This window comes from Anser brachyrhynchus (genome assembly GCF_964034855.1).
Source record: "Anser brachyrhynchus genome assembly, chromosome: 27".
NCBI lineage: Eukaryota > Metazoa > Chordata > Aves > Anseriformes > Anatidae > Anser > Anser brachyrhynchus.
The window spans coordinates 3,859,851-3,875,364 of record NC_137720.1 but is presented as its reverse complement, the minus strand read 5'-3'; the positions used below and the strand labels follow the sequence as shown (position 1 = coordinate 3,875,364).

General features: G+C 51.9%; 1 long non-coding RNA gene across 2 annotated transcripts; it reads right to left on the bottom strand.

Moving 5' to 3' along the window:
- Nucleotides 1-7,144: 7,144 nt before the first annotated feature.
- LOC308183205 lies at nt 7,145-15,032 on the bottom strand. 2 transcript variants are annotated; one of them, XR_013942339.1, is made up of 3 exons: nt 13,382-15,032; nt 12,950-13,098; nt 7,145-12,143 (listed from the first exon to the last, which is right to left on the bottom strand). It is a non-coding gene; the product is annotated as an uncharacterized lncRNA (long non-coding RNA). The 2 variants fall into 2 exon arrangements; XR_013942340.1 differs by having other exon boundaries at nt 7,145-13,098; nt 13,382-13,518.
- Between the last annotated feature and the right edge of the window lie 482 nt (nt 15,033-15,514).

Genomic DNA, 15,514 nt, shown 5'->3' with positions numbered 1-15,514 from the left:
CAGGGTGTGGGAGAGCCCCAGCCCACGAGCGTGCTCTTAGCACGTGTATTCACGCACGTGGTTCTCTCAATTGGTCCTGAAAGGAGCTGCGACTGGGGATAAAATGTCATGGTAGCAGCCAGTGGCTATAAAACCCTGGGTCTAAACGAAAGGGAAAAAGTGACAAGGGGAAAAGCAAGGTCGGCCCCACCTTGCAGGGTCTGCTCTGGAATGTGTTTGCACTCCAGGGTGTGCAGTGCCTGAGAGTGCGTTAGCAGCAGTGTTGAGTTAGTAATACGAACCCTATACAAATACCTCCGGGGCAGACAGGTCCATTTCAGGCTGTGTTTATTTAATAAAGAGCCAGTGAAGTAACTGCAATTTCATTGTCAATTTACTAATGCGTTACAGTTATGTTTCTTAACCTCATTGTTTGGGCTCAGGAGCTTGCAGTGCCTGGCCAAAACTTTCCTTTTTTCTCCCCCTTGTTCCCCCCCTCAAGTGTAAAACACGTTTTATTATGACTAGAATGTCTTCTATTTATCAAAAGCTGGGATTAAAACCCTCAACTCCCCCCTTCCATGCACATATCCAACTTGGCAACAGGTCGGTTTATTAACCTCCTAAAAGCCTCACTCGCTTGCTCGCCTTTTTTCTATTCATTTAAAAAAAAAAAAAAAAAGAAAAAATACATGCATTTGCGCGCGCACTCACACATTCACACACATATATTTTTAAAGTTCATCTGGGAAGAATACAATGGAAACTCTGGCTGGAAAGAGATTGAGCTGTGCGTCTTTGTGGTCTGGGAAGTCTGACTTCGGCCTCCTACTCTTTTGGATGGAAATCTGGGTTTCAAACACGCTTGCACGTTCTCAATAAAAAAGAAAAAAGAAAAAAAAATGCTGAATTGAAAAGAGGAATGAGCTTTTGGGTAAAGGTGGAGAGAGGTTGTTGGAGTGGCTGCTGCGGAGCTGGTTTGGGCTCAGCAGGTCCTTCCTGAGGGGGGGAGAGGAGGAAGAGGAGGGAGAGGAGGGAGAGGAGGAAGAGGAAGGAGAGGAGGAAGAGGAGGGAGGGTCGCTTCCAGCTGAGCTTTGGTGGATCCCCTGGTCCCACCCAGGCTTATTTTCCCAGCGGATCCCCCCAGGAGAGGATTTTCTGCCTCTCAAAGCTGTGAGAAGAGCCTTGGTCCATCAGGTCTGACATCAGGAAAAGGAAACTAAAGCCTTTTTGTTTGCTTTCCATGACAGCTCCTCTTGCAGCGGGTTTGGTGGCCGGGCTGCACATGGGAAGGACAGGCAGGTTTTCAGCTCGGTGTGGCCCCACCAAAGGCCCCATGGCACCGTCAGATGAACTTGCTCAGAAACTACCCCAGTACCCGTTTGCAGGCAGGCAGGTTTTTCATTTCAGTCCGTTGGTTTGTCACCAAAAGATTCGGGTAGACGGTGTTACGCTGGAAGGAAACAGAGGGTCAGAGCCTGTGGGAATGGTTGGAGAGCTGCGAGGGTCAGCAAGAAACGCCCTTGGTCCCGTCGCTTTCCCCTCCACCCGGGGGACACACACAGCTTTGGACGGTTCTCCAGCCACGGTCGTCGTGTCCCAGCCCTCCTGCAGGATTTGTCCTCGGCTCTGCCACTTCTGGGCAGCTCTGGCTTCACCTGCAGGTGGAGGCTGATAGTGATAAAGTGACGTTGGGAGGGGGAAGAGGTGGGATGTGGGAGCAGGACATGGGTCCCTTCTAGCATTCCCACCCAGGCAATAATTTTTTCTTTGCAATACCGAAATATTTCTTACCCCACCATTGACGGGGACTGGTTTTTGGGGGTATCTGTGTATGCGTGAGCATCAGCGTACCTGCTGATGGGATGGGTGGCGTTCAGCAGGCAAAGCTCAGCCTGTCCCCGTTTATTTACCTACCCTTTACATTGCCTCCAAGCAGCAACTCTCGCTTGGGCTTTTGCATCCAGCCCAGAACGTTTTGCTCACTTAAACACAATGTTCCCGGTGCTGTGCGTCGCAGGCAGCCGCCCGTGTGTTAACTTCTGGGCCGCCGCCTCTACCAGGAGGTTTTTTTTGTCTCTCCTGCCCAGCAGTTTGGCAGGGCCTTTCCCCGCATCTCCCTTTGAGCAGCTCCGAAGGCCCAAACGCTCCGCGGGCGGCCGTAGCGCCCTGCCCTGCCGTGACCTCGAAGAAGCGCGCCGTCTGCTCCCTGAAAGGGCTCGCTTCAGCCCTTCGTGCCCCGGCGGCAGCCAGGCCCCTCCGCAACACAAGCGAGCGGTCGTGACAAATGACACGGGATGGCTTCGGGGGGGGGATGCTGAGGACTGACCCCGCTCCCCTCGCTCTTTCCTCCGGCACGTTCGGGCTGGAGAGGCGGCCGGACTTGTTCAGTAATTAGAAGGAAGATTTCGGCTAATCTCCCTCTAAATGAGGGTCTAGTTCCGAGAGCAGGGGCTTGTCAGCTGCTTGTTAACAGCCTCCAGGACCCCCGCTCACGCGGCCCTCATTTATTTTAGGAGCGTTTTCGGTTGGGCCTTTTTAGTTCGGAGCAGGAGCATAAACTTTGCTTAAACGTGGGCCGGTGTCTGTTGGCGCTGGCCGTGTTAATAACACGCTGCTTAAATCAGATGGTTCGAGAAAGAAATACAGCAGCAGTGGTAGTGAGGAGGGGGGACATTTAATATTGAATTTGCCTTTTTTTTTTTTTTTTTTAAATGTGGAAACTTTTAGACACAATCCCGGCCCTGTGTTTAAGTCATTAAAACATCTTTAAGCATTTTCTGGTTTTAGTTTTCTTAGCAGCAGTCCTTTTCCTGGAATGTATTTTATTTTTCTTTTAAGTTGATGAAAAAAAAAAAAAAAAAAAACGCCCCTTGCATTTCCAGGCGATTTTTTAAGGGGAGTGAGGAGAGGGAGGGCGAGGGGAGGCGGAGGAGGTTGTGAGATGAGGAAAGTGAGAGAACAGGGCCCTTTCTGTGTTTTATTTCTAATCCGCAGGAATCCATTTTAGCCTTTTATGGCTGTTGCACTTGCTGACAGGATTTACATTCTCCGTATGTTATCTGAAACATCACAATCTGCGGCTGTGGGATTGTTTCATGCCTGGGTTAAAAACACGCCAGTGCTTCTGGGAGGCTACGGGGAGGCAGACAGGGAGCAAGGTAAGAGCAGGGAGGAGAAGAGAAAGCTTTTTTAAAAAGGAAAGAAAGGGGGGGAAAAAAAGAGCTAAGCACTTTGCAGGAGCTGCTGTTGGCGGAGTTCACGCCCCAGACAAACTGATGTTTAAGCGAACCAGGGAGGGTATTACGATCCCTTTGATTCCAGCAGCGTTGGAGCACGGATCTGGTCTAGGAAAGCAGCTATGGAAAGAAACACCCTGCTCCGACTCCCCAAAGCCCCCCCCGTGCCGGGTGCCTTTCGGGTGTAGCGCTACCAGCAGCGCTCCGTGCCGGGCTGGCGCGGATAAAAGGGCGGCTGGATGCAGCTTCGGGAGCTCCTTGAAAAAAATCCTGATTTTTTAAGGGCCTCTTTGGAAGAAAGCAACGATGTTGCCGTTAAAAATTCCGACTTTTTCAGGTGGTGGTTGAGAAAAGAGTAAACAGTGAGAATGTGATTCTGTTTTCCAACAGCTACAAACACTGTGGTGCCAATCCAAGGGATCCATCAAAGCACCCTGTGTTTTCAGAGAGCGCCGAGCCTCTGTCATCTCAAACGCACGTCCCTCGATCTGTCTTCGCCCAGATACCCAAAAAAAAATCGCTCATCTCTTTGTAGTCTGGGCTGTTCTCCTTTGACTGTGCTGGTTCTGCAGTACATTCGGCTGTTCCCCACCAAGGCAGTGGGTTGTGCCTCTGCATGCACAAGGAGGTGCCATTCTGCAGAGTTGGTTTTCTGATCATGACCAAACTCTAAGCTCTTAAGGTAGAGACTTCAGGTTTTTAATAACTCACGGGAGAACCCGGGGAAAATATAAGTTTTATGGAGTCTAGAGAATATTTTTAAAAGATTTAGATGTCTGGAAAAAGTGTCTTAGGAGGTTTAAGTGCTTTTCAGTGGAAAAAAGATATATTAACAAATATTCTTGTTTCTTTGTTAGTCCCTTCCGGAGCAGAACAGCAGCCACGTGTGCTGAGGTCTGCGATCGGGAGGCCGTGGGCCAAATCCCAAGTTGGTGCAAGGCAGCACAGCCCCACGTGGGGTGGGCTGGAGCTCGGTCCCGTGTGTTTTACAGGATGAGAACACCGCAGTCACTAGGGCTTTGAGAGATTATTATTTTGGGGGTGGCCTAAAGCTCCATGGGCTGTAAAAAGCTCCGTGTTTGATGCAATGTGTAATCTGCAACATTATCTAAGAGCCTAATGTCATTTTATCCATTTATCCCATCCCATTTTATCCATTTCGTGGCAATCAAGTCCTGCTCCCCAGGAGGTACCAGGGGTGCATCATGGCTGGGCATCAGCCGGGGGGTCCTGCAGAGGCAGGAGGTGATCCCAGGTTGGTCTGTGCTACCCAAGCCCTGCATGTGTGGATGTTTCCAGCGCTGTGCGTCACGCTCCGGGCACCTTGCTGAGCATGTTTTGTGCATGCTGCAGCGTGTGCCTGTTTGCACGTGCCTGCAGCGCCACGTGGGGAGCGTGCAGGGGCCACGCTTGCATGCGTGCGTGTTGCCAGCGTCGTCCCCACGAACCCCTTCCTCATCATAAGCTTGATCCGGAGCTCAGCTCCGGCCTCCCAACCACCCAGCACCCATGCCCGTGCCAATCCTGCCCTGTCCGGGCACGGCGGGGCTGGCGTGGTTACTGCAGCCCGCAGCAGAGCCCCTGCCCCGCAGCCCAGCACCAGCAGGACCCACGGCCCCCATCACCCTCCTTCGTCTCCCCTCGGCCGGAGGGAATCAGGTTACGTTCCCCATCCCTGCGAGTGAAAGAACCCACCTGTGTCTGCGGGGCCTGTTTTGGATTCCTGGGAAACTTTAACCTCTATTAATACTACTAAATTATTTCTTCATATGGCAAAGTACTTATGTAAACCGATCTCCTCCCGCCTTCCCCTCCTGACTCGGAGGAGGCAGGCACTCTCGCTCAGATGGATCTACCTGCTCTCGGGGGGCTTTCAAACCCTCCACATTCCTCCGCGGCACTGCTTTTTGTTGCAGAAGAACGTGCGCTTGCTGGAAGCGAGCACGTGATGGGAAAGGGGGGAGAGAAAGGAGAAGGAAGGGAGGAGTGAGATCACCCAAATAATTGGCTCGGAGGCCTCTGGAGCAGCAGCAGGTTGCGGTGTACATTTGTCTGTCTCTCCGTCAAGTTTTCCTGAGCCGATGTCTGCCTCAGACCTCCCCAGAGCTGGAGTAAATTAGGAGTAGGCTCGCTGGGGTCAAGTGGGCTTAGTTGTCATTTACACCGACACCTCTTTATATATCACACCAGCTTCCAGTGCTGCCAGACTGGTGTGACGGGACCTTGGTGGAAAGAAGAACCAGGCCCAGGAGGTTGTTTTTACCAGTGGCAGCACCAGATATTCCCAGCCACGAGCATTCAGAAATTGTGAGATCATGGGACTGTCCCGAAATTCTTCAGATTTAAACATTTTTCTTTCAGTCTTTTTTATTTTTTTATTTTTTATTTTTTTGGTCTTATGGCTTCTGTCCTTGGCCGCAGGTCTAAAAATGATCTTTTTTAATGCGAACAACCGAATGAACGATAAAACGTCTCATGAAATCACGGGACTCCAGCAGATGGGGCTCAAAGAAAAGAATGCCAAAACGCTATGAACTGACGGTGCTGCTCGGTGCCACTCCGGGCAGAATCGTGCCTTCCCCACGGGGCAGGACGTTTCACTGGGTGGTTTTGCTTTTCTCCTGGCTGTCACCTGGATGATAGATCTTAGCTTTCAGGCTCGTGCAACTCAGTCGAAGCTCCTAGGGCTTCACTGAAGAAAACAGTCCCGAGACCCAGGAATGGGTCCTGGCTCCAGCTACTGGGCATCCAAATTGGCCTTTAACCTGGTGGAAAGCCCAAAGTCACAAATAATCCAGTACCCTCACAAAAGACATCGGCTTTTCAAACCCAATAGCAGAACAAGCTGGAAAAATGAGTGAAAAAAATCTGCAAAGTTTTAACCCTGTGCTCCCCCAACAGGTGTTTTGTTTGGCTTGTTTTTACAGCCAGAGCTGGGATTTGAAATTCCACCCGAGTTTGGAAATTCAAAACCCGTTTTCCACTCGTGCAGCCACCCTTTCAGCAAAGCAAATGAGAAGGGACTGGTGAAAACTTTTTACTTCAGATCTGCACCAGGTCAGAAGTCAGCCTTTGGGCAGCCCGTACAGTCCATCTGAGAAGAGTTAAACTTCTGCACCCCTATAATTCAGCTGCGTAGGATTTTCTGTCCACGCTGTCATTAAATTAACCTTGTGCAAGGCAACTGGCACAGCGCGCGTTAAAGTAGTGCTAGAAAACAAGGCTTCTCTCTTAGCCTCCACAATGTGTGGTCACATGCAGTAATGCAAAATCAATACGAGAATATGGGATTGTAAGTAGGAAAGTCAGCTGTGCTGTCTGGGTTTGGCCTGCTGTTTGGCACCAGCCAGAAGGAGTTCGTTGCCAGTGTCCACAGGCTTTAGGGCGACAGGAAAAGTCTGATCTCTGCACCATGTTTTAGTAATGCAAAAATCTGGGTGGATGCTTTTATTTTGGTTTGTATGCCCCATTTCAATTGAATGAAAAAAAGCCGCTCGAACCAGAGCCACTCTGTCTTCTGCATTTTTTTTCCCCCTCTAAATCAACTAAATCATTGTCTGTTCCCACGTTCAGTCTCCTACCAACAACTCTTTGGTCAGTGGAGAGGAAAGGTGATGAAAATGGTCCATGCATTATCCAGTTATCAAGCTGTAATCAATGCATCTCATCCTCCGCTGGCTCCCTAGCCTGACCCAGCGCACAAAGGGCAGTAAATTTCTGAGAGGGCTGGAGCAAAGCGAGGCACCAGCATCCTTACAGATGGGAAACAAAGACCAAGAGCGACCAAGTCACCTTCAGTCTGATACAAACTCAGGTGAAAATGATGGAAGTTGAAAGCCTCTAACCTGGGCACAGGCCAAGTGCTCGTCTTTTGGGGGCAATGTCTTTGTTAAACAACGCCTGCCCTGATGGGTTTTGCTGGTGACCTCTCCTGAGTTTAGCACTTTCCTCTCCCAAGCTCCAAGCACAACAGGTACCAGGTTTCGGCTGTAGCCGTGAGATGACACCATGAAAATGGGCTGGATCCAAGCATCCCTGCTATCCTGCAGGGCAGAAGGTATTTATTTGGGTCCCCCCCTGTGACTTCTCCCAGTGCTGGAACCAGCCACCCTGGGAGCCAGCGAGGTGCCCCAAAACCTCAGGGGTTTGGGATCGAGGCTGCCTTTCTGGAAGGGGCATTTTACCCAGCACAGGGCATTGGGTTAAGTCTGGACAAACCGAGACACAGGAATTACCGAGTAAAATGTCCTGGCCTGTCTTCTCCAGGAGGTCATCTAGATGATCTGTTTGTCTCTTCTGGCCTTTAAATCTACTAATCTATTTTCCCTTCCAGGAAATATAACTATATTCTGAGAACAACAGCCCCTTAGGAAAAAAAATAAATAAGGAAGGAAAGAATGCCTTTGAAAAACAACAGCAAAGAAAAAAACCTTTCAACTATAAAATAAACTAAGGTACAAGATGCAATTAACAATGCACAAACAGCAGAGCCTGGAATGTAAATTGTATTTAAATAGGGCTGTGAAGAATGTTTCAGTCCCCTAAATGGCTTCTCTCTCCTGCTGCCTTGAACCTCCAATCAAGCCCTGCCTGGGAGTAATTTGGTGCTGGAAATTGTTGCCACACGAACAGCTGAAGGCTGGCAGGGTCACCGGCCCCCCGTGTCACACCCTGTCATTTTAGATTAAGATATGCAAAGGCGACATGGCTGCGAACTTTCCCTTTGCTGCCGTGGCTGTGTCCATCCCCTCGGCTGTAATGAGAGGAAGGCGTAATTGGAGTCAACTGCTTGATTATGATAATTGCTACTGTCTGGGGGAAGAAACATTTGAGGCCTGGAGCTTGATCCGCGCTGCACCTTTGGGGTGATGGCTGTCTGTTTGCCAGCAGATGGGCCTGGCAGAAAGCATCCCTTTTGGCCCCGCTTTGGCCCCTTGACCTCAGCTTGACCACTTGTTGGCTCCACGATTGCAGGCAGGGTCACGGGGTTTTCTGGCTCTTCTCTGCTTCCCACCAGAGGATTTGTCCTGAAGGATTTATCCCCTAAGAGGGAAAGGGCCTTTTCAAAATTTATCCCCAGCTCTTCGCGGCGACACAACTGGGAGATGAGGTGCCGTATATTTTCTACCGGGATATTTATCGCTTTTCATTGTATGTCCCGGCGACAATCGGTGGGAAATACCTCCAGGAAGCTGGGCTGGTCAATCTGTTCCACCCTGCCTGTCTTCATCTGCCGAGAGCAGAGACGGTCCCGGAGGTCAGGGCACGGCGATGGGGGCAAGGAGGTGGCTGCTTGATTTTCCGAGCTTCCAGCAAACCCCAATGCGATCTTCCCCGAGTTACCTCATCTGTCTCTTTGCATCCGTGCCCCTTTGAGAAAAGGAGATGGCTCCTTCTCGGCATCAGTTTGTTTGTCAGCGCTGTTAAACGGTCCTGAGATCCTGCGATATCGACGGGAGGATCTCGCAGTTTGGGTGTGAACCCTGGGGAAGCGCTGTGCTACTCCCGGATCCACCGCAGGCTCGGGCAAGTCTCGGAGGCTGGGAGCCTCAGGGCGATTTGCAGTTTCAGTGGGAATTAAACACTTAAATATCCCCGGGAAGCTTGGCCACAAGCTCCACGTGCAGCAATTTCCCCTCCGCCGGTAACCCTGGCCAGCACTGGTGTGAGCACAGAGGCATGTAAAAGCCCTGGGACTGAGATCACAGATATAATTAAGGTGGCAAGAGGCGTATTGTTAATTCACGGCTATTATTTATTAATATCAACCTTAGGTGCAAAGCTCAACTCTAGCTGTGAAGCAACGAGCGCAGCCTGAGCAACAATAATAAATAACCGACAAAGTAATTGGATAATTGTTTCCTTGGTATCTTAAAAGTTTAACAAGATTTTTTTTTTTTTCCAAATGTTCACGTTGGAGAGCGTGGAGGGGAAAACACTGCTTGCACAAAGGGCGAGATGTAAAAAAATCATTGAAAATGGAAAAAAAAAACCCGCAGCCACAGGTGATGCTGTGGGTTTTCATTTCTCCTTCTAAGCATGGAGTTTTGCCCTGCTGATGGCCAGCTGTGAGGGGCCGGGGCTTTTGGAGCTTTTTGGCAGGGGCAGTTAGTTCTCTTGTTCGGGTAAGTTTAGAAATGAGCTTGTTTGGATGGATGTGATTTTTTTTTCCTTTGTTATTAATGAGGTGTCTCTCTGCAGGGTCCTGGTGGGCTCTGTATTAGCAAGCAGATCTTTCCGAGTGTATCAGGGTGGTTATCCCGAACGTGGCGTGCAGCCCTTGTATTTTAGGGTCAGGCAGAGAGGGATCCTAGTGCAGTTTGATAAGAGAGGAAGAAGTTTAAGCTGCTTTACAGGGTAGATTAAGAACCCCTGCAGACTGTAGCTATGCAACTGTGTTAGTCTAACAGTGCAGAGATCTCGGAGCAGAGGTGTAGCTGTTATGCTAAAGCAACTACCTGGATTTCATTAACAAAATAATGTGCTAAAATGTCATTAAGAACTGAGTGCTCTGAATAACCCTGCCACCTTTTCTTGGGCTGTAAGTCAGGAAGAAACCAATGCAACTGCATGGGCTTGTCCGTGCTAAAGCCAGAGACTGAAATCCGAAAGTTTCTTGCACCGGAGCATACTATGTGCACCTAATGCCCACCTGAAGGTCCGGACCCGTGGCTTAGCCTGCCTTTCTGCTTAGCAGTTACTTTCCCAAAAAGTAGTTAAGCCACTGTGTGAACTTAAATGTGCTGTGAACTCCAGCTAATGTCTGTGCAGGCAGGGAAGGCAGCAACTCTTTCTGGCCTGTAAGAACACCGGGGATTGCTCGTAGCATGTCTGAAGGCTCGTGTGCATCCTAGGAAATTTCTTGCCAGGTCTAGCCTATTCATACAAGATCAAAGTCGAGGCAGGCTTCAGTTAGAGCTCACACCCTTTCCTCCCGAAAAGATTCATGTGTTGTTACTCATTTACTACTACGGCCTTTTTTTTTTCTTTTTTTTTTCTTTTTTTTTTTTTTTTTTTGCATTGCTGTGAAACACGTGAATGGCCGCTGCCAGCCTGGGCTCCGTCTGTCGGCGATGTGATCGCAGCACGGCCAGCCCCAGGTGCTCGTGCGCTTGTGGCACTTACACAATGCCTTGGGACCCCGGGGCTCGGGTCTGTGACACTACTGACTCTATTAATTTATGGGATAACCAGTCCTTTGGGAGAGTTTTGTCCTGATCTCCATTAGTTAGAGATTGCTTTATCCATCTATAAGCTTTCTTAAACTTTATCACTATGATTCTGGATATAATTTATTTAGATTTGTCTCTTTTTTTCACTTTGTTTTTTATAACCCTACTGCACTCTGGCCTCAGGAACGCTTTGGGGAACAGGCAGAATAAGGTCTGGAGGTGAATTCTCCCTTCGTGTGTAAATACAGATCCTTCTGACAGTTTTGTTTTATTTCACCGAAAATTGCCAAAATACACTCAGAGCCTGTTCTCTCACTACATTTTCATTTTAAATAGGAAATGCCAAAGGCAGCTGACAAAAAAACCTCTTCTCATATAATTCCAACTTTATTTTACCAAATCCTGAGCGCTCCTTTGCTGCCAGCAGCTCCACCTCTTTCATCCAGGAGCTGGCGACACCGCCGTCGCCGCTTTGATGGCACTGCAGGTGTGGGTTTAGCAGCAGGACGTGGAAACGAAGCCTCGGGGACCGAGCGCCCTGCCGGACCCCAAGGCAAGGCTGCAAAACCCCGGCTGCGTTTCACGGGGAGCTGCTAAGAAGCTGCTTTGTCCCTCAAGGAGCTTTTGCAGACCTTGCTGGAGGTTCCTCCTGGGGTGCCAGGGAGAGGAGCCCGTCTGTAGGAAGCTCCCGATACCACTCTTGCCGTGTTGGCGGGGGCACGGGGACCACCAGCACCCTCTCGGCCGAAGACTGACCTCCGGGACCCCTCGCGTGTGCCGGGCGGCCGCGTCCCCTCGTGCTGCACATCATGCAAATAAAGTCGTGACCTCCAGCGAGAGGCAGGTCACAACGCCGGGCGCTCCGGAGCGCGGTGGCCGCGGCAGGACGGATGCAGAACTCAGTCATTTCTCACCGCCATCGCGGGGAACGGGCGTCTGAAAAACGTTCCCTGGGTGTTAGTAAAAGATTTGCTTTTCCTGAACTTTCTCTAGAAGTGCTAAAGCAAACCATGGGCTTCAGGCTGTTATTCTCTTCCGTCTCTCATCACAAGTCAAATGTAAAGAAGGTGTTCGTAAGCCTTTAGCACTCAGAAAATATCGCCGTGTTTCTCCGGTGTTCCAGGAGGAGTGAGGAGGACCCTGCCTGGTGGGACCATCCTCCTCCTCAGCCCGGCTCAGCTCCAAGGCTGCCTCTCACGGGGAGAGGAGCAGCATCCCTTTGGGAAGCCTGGTCCAGCAGCTCTGCCCTCACCTGCAGGGTGATTTTGAGGCAAATGAGCTCTCAGCGCCCATTTCCCTTTGAGGATGGAGGTGAAGATGTGAAACACTTGAAGCTCGGTGAATGCAAATTGCCACATAAAAGCAGTTTTTCGCTGCTGCCCTGGAGCAAACGGGGAGACGGGACTCTGTATCACGGTCCCGTTTCTTCCTCTGCGCCTACTGCAAAGTCTAAGCAGGGGGAAGCTGGTGTTCTCCGTTAATTAAAATGCTAGCTCAGGAGGAGGGTTGTGCTTGCTGCTACCTGAACGTTTCACGGTTGAGCTCTGCGGTGCCAGCAGCGGGCTGGGCACGGCGGGGCTGCGGCCACGCGGGAGGCACGGCTTCACTGCAGGCAGGCGCTAAGCCCGGGCGCTTTAGAGGAGCTTTGCCTAAATCCTGGTCAGAGGTGGACACCGAGCTTCCCCAGCCGGCTGTGGCGTGCTCGCCGAGGCCTCTCGCTGCTGCTGCCTGGGTGTTTTACCAGCGCCGTTTCCTGCAGTTAACAGGGAAGGGAAAGGAGATGGAGGTGGTGATGGGGGAAAATGTGTGATGGGGGAAATAGGGACAGAGCCTGGCTGTCCTGAGTCCCCAGCTGGGCTCTGTCCTCAGCCCAGCACGCTGTCCTGCAAGGCTCCTGCCTCTCCCAGAGCCCAGGACAGGAGCAGCAGTGTCTCCGTCTCCCCTGGCCTCTGAGCGTGCCTGGCACGAAGGGACCAGTGCTGGGGGTCAGATGTCTTCTGTGCATCAGATTAAGAAGCAGGGGGATGCATTTAAAAAAAAAAAAAGAAAAAGAAAAAAAAAAAGAAAAGTAGGTGGGGGCAAAAAAGAAACAGCAAACGCATCAAATAATAATAAAAACCCACCCTTTTCTTTGAGCCTGAATGTATGCTGGTGCAGTGCTTAGGGGATTAATCTCTTAAAAAATAAGTGCCATGTGAGTAGACAGGCAGTGATTAAGGTTTTAACTGATCAGTCTGCGTCTGACAGTGAACCAGCTATTATCTTAACGGAATCAAACGAACATTCAGAGCCTCCGCTCAGCCCCAAACATGAAAGGAGATGTCATCTGCTGGCAGTTGGCAAGCCGCAGGGGAAGGGAGAGAGAGAAAGAAGGAGGGAAGGAAAGCAAAACATGGGTGAGAAAAAGGAGGAGAGAGGCACAGCCAGAGAAAGGAGCAGGGAGGAGGAGTGGGAAAGGGTGGAAGAGTAAATAAAAGGAGGTGGCTGAGAGAAAAGGAAAGGTAAAAGGAAGAGCGGGCAGCAGAGGCTTGGAGGAGTGCATGTCTGCTCTCCTCTTACATTTCTTTCCTTCCTGCTCTCCTGCGTGGTTTGGGAGCTGTTCCCTGGGTGAGCTGGGCCTTCAGCTCTTGCCCTGGCTTTTCCCACACTGGCTGTCACGCTGGCTGCCAAGGTCTCCTCTAAACCAGGGAGGTCTGGCACTCTTGAACCTGAGGTCAAAAACAAGAGGGAGGAAAAGAATGGCCTTCAGGCCAGAGGAAGAAACCAGGGCAACCAAGCTCTTAACGTGATAAAAGGGCTTTATCTCAAAGCACTTAAACAAAACACACAAGCCTGAGAGAAGAGGTTTTCTTGTCAAGTATCCGCCAGGGCCATCGGGGAAATTGCAAATCCCCGCAGGACAGAGGGGCTCTGTCTGAACACTGTGCAGACCCCGGGCTGGGGCCGTGCAGGTGATGGGCGCTGGGGAAGGGAGGGCAGGGGGGGATTTACCTTGGCCGGAGGCCGGCAGCCAGAGCAGAGGCAGTAATTCCTGGGAGCTGCTGAGCCTCAGAGCGGAGCAGCCTGGAAGCGAGCGGTTATTAAAGAGGAGATCAAGGGCACGGGGAGCAGGCCTGGAGAGAGGGGCGGGAGGGAAGAGGAGACGAGGAGACATCCAGGAGCGGGTGGACACGGTCCCGTTCCCTCCCTTTGGGGAGTCAGTGCAAATTAGCGTCATCCTTCTGCAGCCAGTGGATTGATGCAGTTTACGGGAGCAGCCCTCTGCAAAATCAGGAGCCAGACTGGCCTCGGGGACAGAGCTTCTTCCCCTGGGAGATTGAAATGGGGCAGCTGCAGTTTGCAGCGCAGGGCGTGCAGGCTGCGGGAGGGAGACGCTGCCTGGCAGAGGCGGGAGCTGCCCGGTTGTGTTCGCATGGTCAGCTCAGCACCCAGAAGGACAGCAGGATTTATGGCTATAGGGCAGAGAAGTAGCTGGGGCTGGAGGAGGACTGGAGATGGGGAAAAATGGCTTGATAGCCCGGGGGGCTGCTGTTGGCAGAGCAGGATAGCAAGGCTGGGAGATGGCTGAGACCAACAAGCTGAGCGGGTAGGCTGAGGAGCCAGGAGACCCGGGGCTTGCTGGCCTCTTGTGAGACATTACAGGCAGGATTATGCCAAGGAGAGAGAGGAAAGGTCTCTGGGCTGCAGATCGCCTCCCCAGCTGATCGACTGTCCCTGAGGGGCTAAGGCAGGCAGCTCTGTTCCTTCTGGTGCCCTGCTCTAAACAGACAGGCTCTTTGCTCCACCTGATCTTCTCCCTCATCCCTTTGTGGATCAGCCCCATCCCTCCCCATTTCCCACTGAGAGACGTGATGCTGGGTGCCAGAAATCCCCACTTTCGGGGGGAGGCGTCCTGCCCGGGCTGAGGGTGCCACTGCCCACCTGGCTGCCAGGCTCCCCTCCTCGTCCTGTGGGCTTTGGCCGGGGCCACATCCTCAGCCCTACACTTATAGGGCCGTGTGGGGTCCCTGTGGAGCCTGGTGGCCCCACTGTCTGTTCCCCGTAGATCCCAGGCCCATGCTGCCTGCAGGACGAGGACCTGCCACAGCCCAGGGAGTCCCAGCACACTGAGATCCTTGTGGAGCCACCCGGCCATGAATTTCCCTCGGCGCAGACACCGCTGCCAGGCTGTTATTCCTCCGTGCTCTCCCTCCTGACTCCATCTGTCTGCATGGTGCTACCGCTCCATGCCAAGAGGGCTACGGGACCGCCAGGGTCACGGCTGCCCCATTACGGGGCGAGATTTATCATTGGCAGGTGTGCTGCGGGATGGTATATTATCCAGGATTATGAACTGTAACAGGATAATCTCTCTAATGTAATTCAAGCTCTCGACATGGCTTATGGCTCCTTAATGTACCTCAGACTGAAGAATTACAAGAACATTTTCCCCCCTCCCTACCTTGTCAGCTCCTAAATGATTTAGGCAATCGCCTGAAGCCAGATCTTGGCCTCCAGTCATAACTCAGAGCAGTTCAGTAAATATGATGGGGAAGGAGTTTTCCTGGCTTTGCTCTTTCTTCCTTCCACCGCGCTCAGCCCTCGCCTAGCCAGGAGCGAGCAGGGGGCCGGGACACCCAGCCCTGTCCTCACCCCCCTGTTATCCTTCAGCGGGCACCCTCTGCTCCTGGCCTGGAGCTTTTGGGACGACTTGCTGCCCTGTGAACCCTTGGAACAGGACACACGGGGTCCCAGGCAGGAAAGCAGTGCCTGTGAGAGCATCTCCCCGCGAGCAAAGGACGTCCCCTTGCCTGTGCCCAGGACGTGGCACCAAGCCACCTGCAGCAGCACAAGGCACCTCCCCAAAGTCCCCGCAATGTCCCTGAGAGGTGAGACCCTCCTCTGTGCAGACTGGCAGGGTAAGATCTCTGCTATCACCAGCAAGACAGATCTGCAGCCACCTGAAGGAAGGCTTTTCTTCCCCCCCCCTTCCTGAAAGCTTCTCCAAGCCACAGCCTCATAAATCTCACCTCCCAAACCCCTCAGGCGGCCCCGTGTCTGCATCCTCTCCATCTTCATCTCTTTCCCCCCCCCCTGCCAGGCACTGGGAGGCAGGCAAGAGCCCGAGGTGGGAGGCAGGAGCCT